General features: G+C 33.0%; 1 protein-coding gene across 3 annotated transcripts in view; it reads left to right on the top strand.

The window, feature by feature from the left end:
- CBLB (Cbl proto-oncogene B) overlaps positions 1–12,620 on the top strand; it is a 194,905-nt gene that overhangs the window by 91,927 nt on the left and 90,358 nt on the right. The gene's annotated exons all lie outside the window — the stretch shown is intronic.

Here is a 12,620-nt window from a genome sequence, read left to right as displayed (position 1 = left end):
ATCTTTTGCTTAAAGTTCTTCCATAAGATTGGATTCAGAGTTAAAGTCTAAATAAAACTCCATTAAAATGACAAGTTTTAGGAAGTGTTTTTTTCTAGCTTAATTTTTTATACTCAGCTCATCTCCAAAGAAACAAACTACTCAACACTCATGTTTCCCAATGTAACAAAGAACACTCAACACTCATGTGTCTCATTTTCCACTCCTCTATATCTTTGTTTCCCTATATACCCCACTGCTTGGAGAGCCAGTCACCCATGCCCTACCCATGGTTACCACTTTGGAAGCTTTCCTCGACTATCCTAATCTAAAGTGAATATCCCTACTCTGTACCGCCATGCACCTGGGCTCTCATCTGTCATCCTAGATTACAATGAATTGCTGACATTTCCCCGTTTCCCAATTGACAGATTTCCAATAGGTTAGAAAGTTTCTTTGAAGGCAGAGACTATGTCTTACTTATTTGTGTTTTTTTGTTTGTTTGTTTGAGCCTGGTATGTTTCCTGTAACATGGAGCACTAACAGTTAACAGCCTATGTGAATAATCAATGGATGAATAGTGTCTGTCCTCTGCTCTCATTTTGTTATGACTTTATTATCTACAAATTGATCTTTTTAAATTATCATTTACTACAGTTCTACTCCACAGAACCTCTCTTCTCTATTTGTTTCTCAGAATTTTGACTGCTTTCTTCAAGTCCAGTTCTGAAGTCCCTTTTTCTGGATTTTTCTCACTCATATACACCCCTCCACATGGTCTATGTTAATTACTCCATTATTTTCCTATTATATTTTAGACACATGTATATTACAGAATGTATGTTTACTATGTGGGTCTTTCCTGCTTGATTGCAAGGCTCCGCAATGACTTTTTATCCAAAAATTAGTGAAAACAGACACATTTATTAGAATTATTATATGTCATCCTCTGTGTTCAATGGTTTCAGTTATGCTAACTCCATTTTCAGTATAATATTTAAGCAGTTCTTCAAATGATCATTGAATGAGTCCTTTGAATACTGTATATATGTATTATATACAGTATTTGTTGGTTGAATGTATGAGATGTGATGTAATTTTTCTACCATGTAAGCACTCTTTTCCTTTACTTATGTCTTCTTCTTCTGTCAGGTTGGCTTATTTGGCTGTTCTATGACCATGTCAGCAATTATGGATTTCTATGTCTTTCCTCACATTGCTCCCTCCACTTAAAGATTTTTATAATCTCTGGCATAAGAATTCTTACTGATCCCTCAAAGTTCATCTTGCTCAAGAATTTGCCCTATTGTTATTACTAGATCTCTTCTTAAACTCCTCTAAACTATAGCTTATCTTCTTCATTTACTATTTTTATCGTTATATTAAAATTATTTATCTAGTTGTCACACTTCCCCTTAGATTATAAGCTCCATGGAATCAGGCTTATTTAGTTCTGCAGTAGCTCAGCACAATGTATAGACTTTCAGGAACTATTGTACATTTAATTCAGATGTGTTGAGAAGCAGAGGAATGTGCATGAGCACGTGAGATGGAGACATAAAGAGGCGGAGTTTGCTTGCTTAATTATTACAATTGCGAGACAGCGTGTTTAGTGTTAGGTATTCAGGTTCTCGAGCCAGGTTGTCTGTGCAGGTTCCAGCTGCAACCTTTACTAGCTGTATGACTTTGGGGAAGCTACTGGGTTTCTCTATCCATCTGTTTCCTGACTTATAAAATGTGGATAATACTAATAGTACCGACTAGGGTTATTGTGAAAGTGAAAGGGCACATAAAACTATATCTGGCACATTATCAGCTCTGTATATTATAGGATAATTCATCAATTTAAGCTTTTACTCTTTCTCCAAATGCTATCAGTATATTTATTATTACTTCCACAAATAATATAATTAATATTTGCCATTGTATGATGGAATTTCCACATGCCCTAGCAATCTAAAAGCAAAAACAAAAAAAAAATGAAAAAAATATTTTAATATTATGTGTATCTGTAGATAAAAGATAGGGTTGAAGATGAGAAACTGTCTTCCTTACCATAGAGAAAAATAATCTATTTATAGCTCAATTTATTGCCTTTACCTTTGATTTCTGGGGGAAGTGGTACGGACCTTCTTTGGTTTTGTATATTTTTCTTTCACTTCTAATAAGAAACAAAGGAAAATGATTTATTTACCTTTCCAGTGAGCGAAATAACATGTTCTAGCATGTTAACTAGATCAATTTTCCCATTAGCTAAAGAAAAAACAGCTTAACTATATTTAATTAAAAGAGGGTGTACACAGTAGAAATTAAGGGCTCTTACAATGAAACTGCTTCAACAGATACTCTAGAAAGAAAGGAGAAAGAGCTAAAATAGGACTTAACTAATTGCTAATTAATAGTTCTACTAGTTAGCCACCTCCCATTGTTGCCTTTTTTTAAAAAAATCTAAGTATCTTTATGTCAGTAAGGAAAATAAAACCTTGCATATTTATGGGAGGCCTATTTAGTTCAACTCACTGTAACAAGACCCTAGATAGAAAGAACAAATAAGATGCCAGATTATAACTTTCTACCTTTAAGTGGTACGTATTCAATTTGGGGAAGACAGGGTATACAAAGATGATAAATACTTTAAATTAGTTCTGTACCATTAGACAATTGCCTCAGGAATATCACAAATGGTTAATTTTACTAGTACATTGTCATCAATGCTCTTGAGTGACCAGGTGCATTGCCAGTGAGCAGTGCTTTATTTTGAAAGAAATCTTTTTTCTGTGAACAGTAGATCTTAATAATGAGTTTAAAACTCAGTAATTCAGGCTTTGTTTTTCCATTTATACAACACAGGCATAGTAGATTTAGCATACATTTTAGGCCATAGGATTTTCAGAATAGTAAATGAGTGTTGGGTTCAACTTAAAGTTACCAGCTTCATTTGTTCCAAACAAAAGTCAGCCTGTCCTTTGAAGCTTTGAAGCAAGGCATTGACTTCTCTTCTGTAGGTATGAAAATGCTAGATGGTATCGGTCATTTTAAGGCTACATCTTTGGTCTACATTGAAAATCTGTGGTTTAGTGTAGCCACCTTCATCCATTATTTTAGCTAGATCTTCTGGATAACTTGCAGCTTCTCCATCACCTTGCACTTTTATTAATATGTTGTGGAGACTGGGTTCTTTCTTTAGACCTCACGAACCAACCTCTGCTAGCCTCAACTTTTTTCCTGCAGCTTTCTTACTTCTGTCAGCCTTCATAGGATTGAGGACAGTTAGGGCCTTGCTCTAGATTAGGTTTTGACTTAAAAGAATATTGTGACTGGTTTGATCTTCTATCCATACCATTAAAACTTTCTTCTTATCAGCAATAAGGCTGTTTCGTTTTCTTATCATTCATGTGTTCACTAGTACTTTTCATTTCCTTCAAGAACTCTTCCTTTGCATTCACAACTTGGCAGTCTGTTTGCTGCAGGAAGCCTAGCTTTCTGCCTGTCTCAGCTTTTGACCTGCCTTCGTCACTAAGCTTAATCATTTATATCTTTTAAAGTGAGAGACGTGATTCTTCCTTTCATTAGAACACTTAGAGGGTATGCTAGGGTTATTCATTGGCCTAATTAATTTATCATTACTGTGTTTTTGGGGATAGAGAGCCCCGAGGAGAGGGAGAGAAGGGGAAATGGCCAGTTAGTGGAGAAGTCAGATCACACACAACATTTATACATGAAGTTTGCTGTCTAACATGGGCACCATGCGCCCTTGTGGTGCGCCAAAATAATTTCAATAGTAACATCAAAGATCACTGATCACAGATCACTATAACACATATAACAACACTGAATATTTGGGATATAGTGAGAATGAGCAAAGTGTGACTGAGAGGCATGACATCAGTATGTGCTGTTGAAAAAATGGCACCAATAGACTTGTTAAATGCAGGGTTGCCACAAACTTTCAATTTGTAAAATACTCAGTATCCGCAAAATGCAATAAAATGAAGTGCAATAAAATGAGGTATGACTGTAGTTATTTACAGGAGTAGTCAGAGGAGTGCTCAGCATCTAGGGAGAAGCTGGTATTTTGTATACGTTGTGCACATACTACTGAGGAGCCTTCCAGTCTATTCAGTGGGGAATGCCATGACTGGGCCTGAATTGTTATGGTGTCTGCTGTAGTTCAAAAGACAGTTTTACAGTAACTTCAAACGTTAAATAAATACATTCATGTTTTTCTTACTCTTGTTTTGTTTTTCCTTACTCTCTTTACTCTGAACCCCTCAATAAGTGACATTAACCTCAGTTAAATCACCGTAATTTAGGTTCTGGTTCTCATCCTTGAAACTTGACTTTATTAGAATCAAGAGTATGTTTAGAGAGTAGACACAAATTAGATAAACTCACAAACTGATCTATAACACAGAATAATAGTTTTATTAATTCACAGTGATCAATGCCACGATCAGGCAGTTGAGGATGCTTACGTCACTATAGATAAATCATCTGTGTAGCCATATTATGCCCAGAAGATTCCTTGGTGAACATGTAATCCAAACAAGGGATAATGATTTATGACCTACAATAGAGACTCCACTGCTTTGAAAGCTCTGTTCTTTTCTGGCCCTTTGGACTTTTGTTTTCCAGATGCAGAGTTGCACTATTAGAACTCTTTTCTTTGGAATCCTGACAATGGGGAAACATTGATAGGTTTTATGTAGGAAAGTATTCACACTCATGTGATAGGTGCATCGCTCTTGCTATCCTATGATAATGAATTCGAGCAGCGGTCTCCACCCATTTGATTGTACAGGCGTATTTATTGCCCATTATGAAAGATTTGGCTCCTTAAGTTCTAGGTTCTAGGTTCTACTCCAGTAATAAAATTCACAGTGTATACTGATGTCACCTGGCCTTCTTTGCATTCTCTTAGGGGAATCAGTATTCAGGGAATATGTATAAGAAAATGCTGTTATGCTAGCCACTGCTCTTGCTGTGAGAAACAAAGTCCTTTGACTCTGACCCAGAAACCTGGTGTCCTCTTCCACTGTACATAAATCTGTAGTAGGCCAACTTGTTAGTTTGCAAGTAGGGTGGAATCTCAAACTCTGCAGTTCTTTGGGATCATGTTCTGTTGGTAGAGAAAATATGACTCAATAGCAAAGTAAATAAAACTTTTTAAAGTCAATGTGCAGGGATTTGTTTTTCATAAATAGACTGCTAATAATTAGACTCCTTATTTTAAAATTTGATTATTAATAGGAAACACAATAATTATTTTCCCTCTATAGTTTTGTTTTGCTTTGTTATTCCTCAATAACAAAGGAATTATTCAAAATATCAGTAGTTTCTCTTATTAAAAGGAATTTTTGGGTGATCTAAGCACAGTAGGATATACATAGTTTCTCTTGTCAGAGTTTTAGAAGTGTTGTTGAAAGTTATTTCTTTTGTCGCAAATTATCTTATACTTCTAGGAGGCTTTGCCCATTGCTTCTTAACTTAATTGACCTATGTTGAGAGATTTATGAGGAATTTTGTTTTATTACTGGCTTTTATTGTTTGTTTGTAAGGCTGAGCTCCTCTTGCTAAAGAGAACATCATTTCAAAGCCTTACTTAAGCCTCTCTGTGGCAGAACTTTCTAATTTTAGAATATATAATTTTCTAATTTTATTTAATCTGACCTCAGCAGATCAAAGGCATCTTGCCATGACCCCTGAGCTATTGTATTGCATGAACTTACCAAGTATTACATTTTCAGAGAAAATATACTAAAGAAAAGTTGTGCTTTAGAAAGAAAAGAACAAATATTCATTAAGACCAGAATCTTTCTATTCTATGGTTAGTGGCTTCTAAATAGAAAAAATTAAAAAATTACATATTTTATGGATTGTGCTTATAGCTCCTTTTCTAATTTCTTTCCACTAATAAACTTTATTTTCAAAGTCAGAAAACAAATAGAATTACGTGCAAAGTAATTTCATGGCTACAGTAAGTTTATTATTTATTATGTCCAAAGGTTAGGATGTGAGACCAGAAGTTAAAAAGCATCAAATGTATCATATGACTGAAGTTATTGAGAAAATGAGAAATAATACTAAAGAAGCTATTTCCTTTGTTCCTGCAGTCTTATAAAAAATGTTATGATTCTAGATTTAGGTTTCAGTATATGGCAATGAGAATGATACTTGTCCACTGTACACAGAAGTGATGCTTATCTACACTAAGGACAAAATGTTATGAGCTTTTTGACAAAGAAAAAGAAATTTATCACAAATACCCAGTATCTGTATCTTTCTCTGTGAATATCAGGAATTTTCATTTATGAGAACGAATGGCTACATCTAATTAGGACTATCCTTGGTAACCATGGTTACCATCATATCAAAGATGATTTGTTATAAAGCAACTCTTTGACCAGAGTAGTTTTGATAATGCTCTTTCTGTGGCCTACTGGAAGAGAATTGTTTTTCCCTCATTGATGGAATAGCAAGCACAGTAATAGTCTGAAAAGAATTTATTTTCATATCATTTAAGAAATTGAGTCATTACAAGAAAAAATTGGATTTAAGGAATATCTATATACAAAATGTCAATGGACTTAGCAATCACAGTGTTAATATTTTACATCTGTAATAAAAATCAAAACATATCATATATCTTATGAGTGTCCTATTATCCTGTGAACAAAGCTAGCCCTCAATTTAAAAGTACTGACACTGAACATATTTTTGCTGATCAAGGTGAATTTTCTGAAACAATTTAAATAAAATTAAAAATAGAGATGGGTTACTATAAATAAAACAGATTTTCTTTTTGTTTAAGATCAAAATAACGGTAGATATCCCTTAGCAGAATGGGTTTCAAGCCCACCACCACCACCACCACTGCAAAAACAACAAACAACAAAAGAAATACGTTGATTTCCTTGTTTGTATTATGGCAGTTACTTTGTCCATTTCCACATTTCTTTGTTTTTTTTTTTTATCTTAGATTTTTAACATAATATTTTTCTAAAGTTTAATATATAATTAAAGTTTAATGTGCATAGAGAAAAGTGCAAAAATCATAAATATGGGGTGACATATTTTTACAAAGTGATCGCACTAATGTAAATGCTACCCAAATAAAGTAGTATGTTACCTGAATCTTGGAAGACTCTTCCTCCCAAACCCCCAGCAAGTCCCATACAGTCATTGCCTGCACACAGTGGTTCTGACATGTAACATCATAGAATCATACATAGTTGAAATTATACACATTATGCTCTTTAAAAAAAAACTGACTTTTTTGCTCTTTCTTATGTTTATGGAATTCAACGCTGTACTTGCATGTGGCAGTACTTTGTTCATTCTCTTTGTTCCATGCTGTAGCTATACCACAATTTACCTATTCATTCTATTGTTGATGGGCATTGGAGTCTTCCTCTTTTGGATTATTATCAGTAGTGCTGCTATGGACTTTTCTTGTACATTTTTAAACATATCTATACATTCTGTTGAGTGTACATGTAAGAATGCAATTCTTGGCTCCTACTTTATGTAAAGTGTTACCTTTAGTAGACCTCCAAAGTGCTTTAAAAAGTTGTACCAATTTGATCACCAATGAGCAGTGCCTAAAGGTTTCTGTTGCTCCGTATCCTCCTCAACACTTTATAAAGTCATTTATCTTTTTTATTAGTAAGTCATTTCTTTGGGGTTGAATAGGATTTAATTATATTTTTAATTTACATTTCCTAATGACAATAAGATTGAGTACATATTTGTATATTTATTGAGCTTTTTGATTTACTTTTATTGGGTTTGTGAAAATTGTTTGCCCAATTTTTAAGTTGTTTGTTCATATTTATTTTTAGAAGTTTTTATATGTTATAGATGTAAATCTTTTAATGATTATACATATATAAATAATTGCTCCCAATATGTGGTTTTCTTTTTCAGTTTGTTAATGCTATCTTTTCGTGACACAGCTTTTTAATTTATATTTTTCCTTTCTGCTTTGACCATTTGGGTTCTGTTTAAATTTTTTGCCAGCTCCAAAATAATGTAATATTCTCTTATTTTCTTTTAAAAACCTTTACCTTTCATATTTAGGTCTAAGATCCATTTAAAATTGATTTTTAGGTGTGGTGTGAGGTAAGGGTCAAGACACAATTTTTTAATATGTATATCCATTTGACCCAGTAGTGTTTATTGAAAACAGTATTTTTTTCTTCACTGCTGCTTACATATAATTGATCTTATCTATCCAGTGTCCATATCCAGATGCATTTGTTTCTAAAGTTTAAGTTTTGTTCCATTTGTCTGTTTGTCTATCGCCAGTGCCATACTGTCTTAATTAATGTAAAGAGTGAAAGCTTGTCAGTATTATTCTTACTGAAGATTGTCTCGTTTATTCTTGGCTCTAGACATTTCCCTATAAAGTTTAGAATCAGTTCATCAATTTCTACTACAACAATACCTCCTGGGATTTTTGCGTGGTGTTGTATTAAATCTTTAGATCAATTTGGGGAGAATTGACATCTTTATGTTTGCCAGTCCATTAAAACGTTATGACCCTTTGTTTTTTGTCTTCTGTATAAAGACATAAACAGACTGTGTTGTGTGTGCAGTTTGTGTTATGGCTTTCCTCATCTTTAACTGTATTCCTATTTATTTGGTATTTCCAGATGGCATTGTGAAAATCCTATGGTTAAAAGTTTTATTTTATAGTTATGTATTGCTTATGTATAGAAATGCAGCTGATTTTGGGTATCAGTCTTATATTCAGCAACCATGTTCAAGTCTTTGATTACTTTTCATAGTTTAATCTGTAATTTTTTTTGTATTTTCTGCATATAAAGCTAAGTCATAGGCATAAACTGTTTTAGTTTTTGTTTTTAATTGAAACTTCTATGATCATATACTTTTTAGTCTTAGAAGATCTTTTATTCCTTTAATCTATTAGAGTATATTAGAAATATGAAAAGAGTTAAAATCGTGAACAAATCCAGAAAATAAAAAATTTTAAAAATCACTTATACTCCTTCCATAATCCAGTTATTATCAGTTAAAATTTATGAAGCTATTTCCAGACTTTATAGTTTTGAATATTGGATTATAAAAGACATATTTTTAAAAATTTTATTCCCACTTAATAATATGGCATGGACAAGTTTACGTGGCAACAAATATTGTTGTGCACAAAAAAATGTTACTAGCGAATATATTTGTTTTTAAGTTGCTGCTATTATAAACAACACTGCATTTAAGAGACGTGCACGTGGGTCTTTGATTGCTGTATATTTCTTGGAAATAATTTCCTTAAATTTCTAGAAGTAGACTTTCTGGGTCAAAATGTATAGCCTTCTGAAACTTGTTGCCACGTTGCCTTGTAGACGTGCTGTGTAAATTGTCCTTCACACCAGACGTATATAAATGTTCTTGCTTCCAAATACTTTAGCCTTTATTGGTATTCACATCTTTGTTATATGGGAATGTTTCTTGTTTTTCATATTAGTTAAAAACAAAACCTATAGCCTTTTATGCACTAGTGGTTTCATAAAAATGTTTCACCTTTTTTTTGATATCAATCTCCTAACATTTTCTATCCTCTATTCTTTTTACTTTTGTCTTAAATTTGCAGTATTTTCAAATTAAAATATCTGGTACACTCCTCCACGTGTACACAGGAGGAAACAAGCCTGGAAGATTCAGTGACTTGTTAGTTGCTAACCTGCTGATATGTTTGTAGTTTTATTTTCCTGTTTCTGATTGATTGTAGTTTCTTTGAAGGGATACTCTGTTTTTCAAGATCTTTAAAGATAATTACTCTTACTTTTTGGTAGACAGACTAGGACCCATTATCGAATAACAGAATTACAATATAGTTTTATCTGTTACGTTCTTATCATTCATGACATACTAACAGAACTATCACTTCTTTTAAAAAATTTTCAATAGATTTCTATGTAACAGAATGGTGGTAATTCATTAATAAATGGCTAAAGATCCTGAAATTATATTATTATTACAGGTGGATATCTTTCCATTGGTCTTGTATCCCAGTCTTTGTAGATTGCTAGTTATTTGTGCTTTTCAGTGTATTATAAAATTAATTCAACTTGCAATTAAAGTAGTTTATAATTGCAAAGGTCAAATAGAACAGATTAAAATTAAAGTTTTTGATTGGTGAGAGCTTGGAGCTTATTGGCTCTTTTATGTTCTATTCTTTTTCTTTCTCTTCCTGTTTCTTTTTCCTAGGCCTCTGCCAGCGCATTGAAGTTTCTACATATTTGTAAAACAATTTGCCATCAATGTTTTCTCTCACTTACTTCACCTGTAAAGGAAGAGGTAGTAGAAACCACTAGTCTTGTTGCTGAAGGTTAATTAAAGGTGTGAAAATTCATACTCTCCTAGTCAGCTTCTTCCCATGTACCTTAGAAAAGAATGTGGTAGCCACTTAAATCCCCTTTAGAAAGTTTAAATTCTGTTGCAATGGTTTTAAACAATCTAAATTTTGTTTTTAAAGATGTCATTGTACTCTATTCTATTCTTCATTCATTAAACCCCCTTCTCACTACCATTCTCCCCCACCTTCTACACATGGTGGGTGTTTTACTGAGGTAATGAAAGGAGGAGTATCTGTTGTACAAATGTTTGTATATGATAAGCTAACTGAATAATGCCTGAGCTTTTTAATTCCTGTCACTGCCCTTAATTAAGGTTCCAGTGAATGCCTGTCTGGACTTGAGGTTTATCATAAGTAAACTGATAAAGGTCATTTACAGAAGTACTGTGGGAATATAGCTTATCCTTTTGTAAATTGTTGTTCTGAAGTAGTATGTTAAGACAAAAATTTGTAGAAGTTCATGCATTTTGTATAATGTGCTCAGAGAAATCACTGGGTACTCAGAAGCTTTGTGAGCTGGATTTACTTTAAATGAAGGATTAAGATAATTTTTTTATGGTAACAGATATGGAAGGTGTCTATTTGGCTATTTTTTTTTTTTTTTACTTTGTATACTTTATATACAATATAAATATTGAAGGTTTCTATTTGGCCACTTTGTGTTTCATACTTTATATTAAAAATGCTTATTTTTCCATACAAAAAATAAAACCTATACTGTTCTTAAATCAGTAGTTCTTTGATTACATTTTTTTCACTCTAAGTATCATGCATGATTCATGTCCTTTATGCATGTTGAGTATTTGAAACTTTGGTTTAGAAAATAAAAACGTGCTTCTTAGGCCCTGTTTCCTTGGTAACTATAATGAAACTGAACATAATTGAATATTTATACTTAACTATAAGTCAGATTTCTAATATTCTTAAAATTTTTCCCTTTTTTCTTTTTTGTTAAACAGCAGTATTTTGTTAACCTTAATCAGAGCCTGACGTGTGTTTCTTCTAAATGGCATCTGATGTGGTGTCTCTCCTAAGTTCTCTGTGGTTTCCTGTTTTTTTCATACATAGAAAAGCCCTTTGAGTATTAAGCCTCATATTTTTCTTCTTTTAATGGTACATTAAACCTAAACTGTCTTATAAATGAATAAATACAGCGTAGTATTGTAAGCCTATCTCACCTTCATTTATGCCACTTCTAACAGACTCCTCCTCTGAAATTCCTCCAGCTCTTACTGTATATCCATCAACTAGCATTTCTTTATATATCCTCTTCTGGATTCTTTAGCATTACAGATCTTTCTTCTATCCCGAACCTCGTGTATTCTTCAAAGACAGAGATGATATCTTTTATTTCTATAGCTTTATTTCTCCAATAGTGCTTTTCTGTAGCAGTGAATAGATGTGGTAGATTAGTGACTCTCAAAGTGTTCCCCAGACCAGTAGTTCAGCAGCACCTAAGAACTTGTTAGAGCTGTAAATTCTCAGACCCCACCTCATTGCTGCTGAATCAGAATGTCTTGTGTTGGAGTCAGCAATCTATGTGTTAATAAGCCCTTCAGATGATTCAGATGCATGCTAAAGTTTGACAACCGTTGCTGTAGATAATTATTGAATGAATATCAAAATTGAACCTTTATAGTGATGTTTCATTGATAAGATTGGTGTAGGAGGGGGCCAGGCAGTATTTAGTCTATTCTACCTTAGTCTTTTATTTCTCAAGAGACACTGGTAAAGAAAAGCCCAAGATTTAAATATTTGTTATCTTATGGCAAATATTATAAGGTAACAAATGTAAGGGTGTATATAGCTCTTTTGCTATCGTATTGTGAAAAAACACAGTTGAAATTTTGAAAAGTATGAATGGTTTCTTTCTTCTACCTAATCAGGAATAGACATTTAACATTCTGAAAAGAGGAAGAGTGAAGTAAGAAATGCATACTAGATGTTACTAATTTTCATGGTGGGAAAGAAGTGGGTGGATGTTGGAATCTGGTCAGGTAGGAGATAGATTGGGAGAGGACTTTTCCCCGGGTATGATTCTGTTCTCTTTTAAGTTTTTGAATGATGTGAGTGTATTACCTATTAAAATATTTGGTGTATTACATTTAATAAAGATAAATTAATAAAGAGGTGTTAGATTTTATATAATAAATTTCCATGAGTTAACTATTGTGATTGGTTAAAAAAAATCAGAATTTCCTTTAGCATTAATAGTAAAGGTTAGATAACATGTGCTTGTCATCTCTGCAGAAAACATCAGTGTGGA

This window comes from Eulemur rufifrons, chromosome 7 (genome assembly GCF_041146395.1).
Source record: "Eulemur rufifrons isolate Redbay chromosome 7, OSU_ERuf_1, whole genome shotgun sequence".
Taxonomy (NCBI): Eukaryota; Metazoa; Chordata; class Mammalia; order Primates; family Lemuridae; genus Eulemur; species Eulemur rufifrons.
The sequence above is the reverse complement of the archived record's forward strand: the minus strand, read 5'-3'. Positions and strand labels throughout refer to the sequence as shown.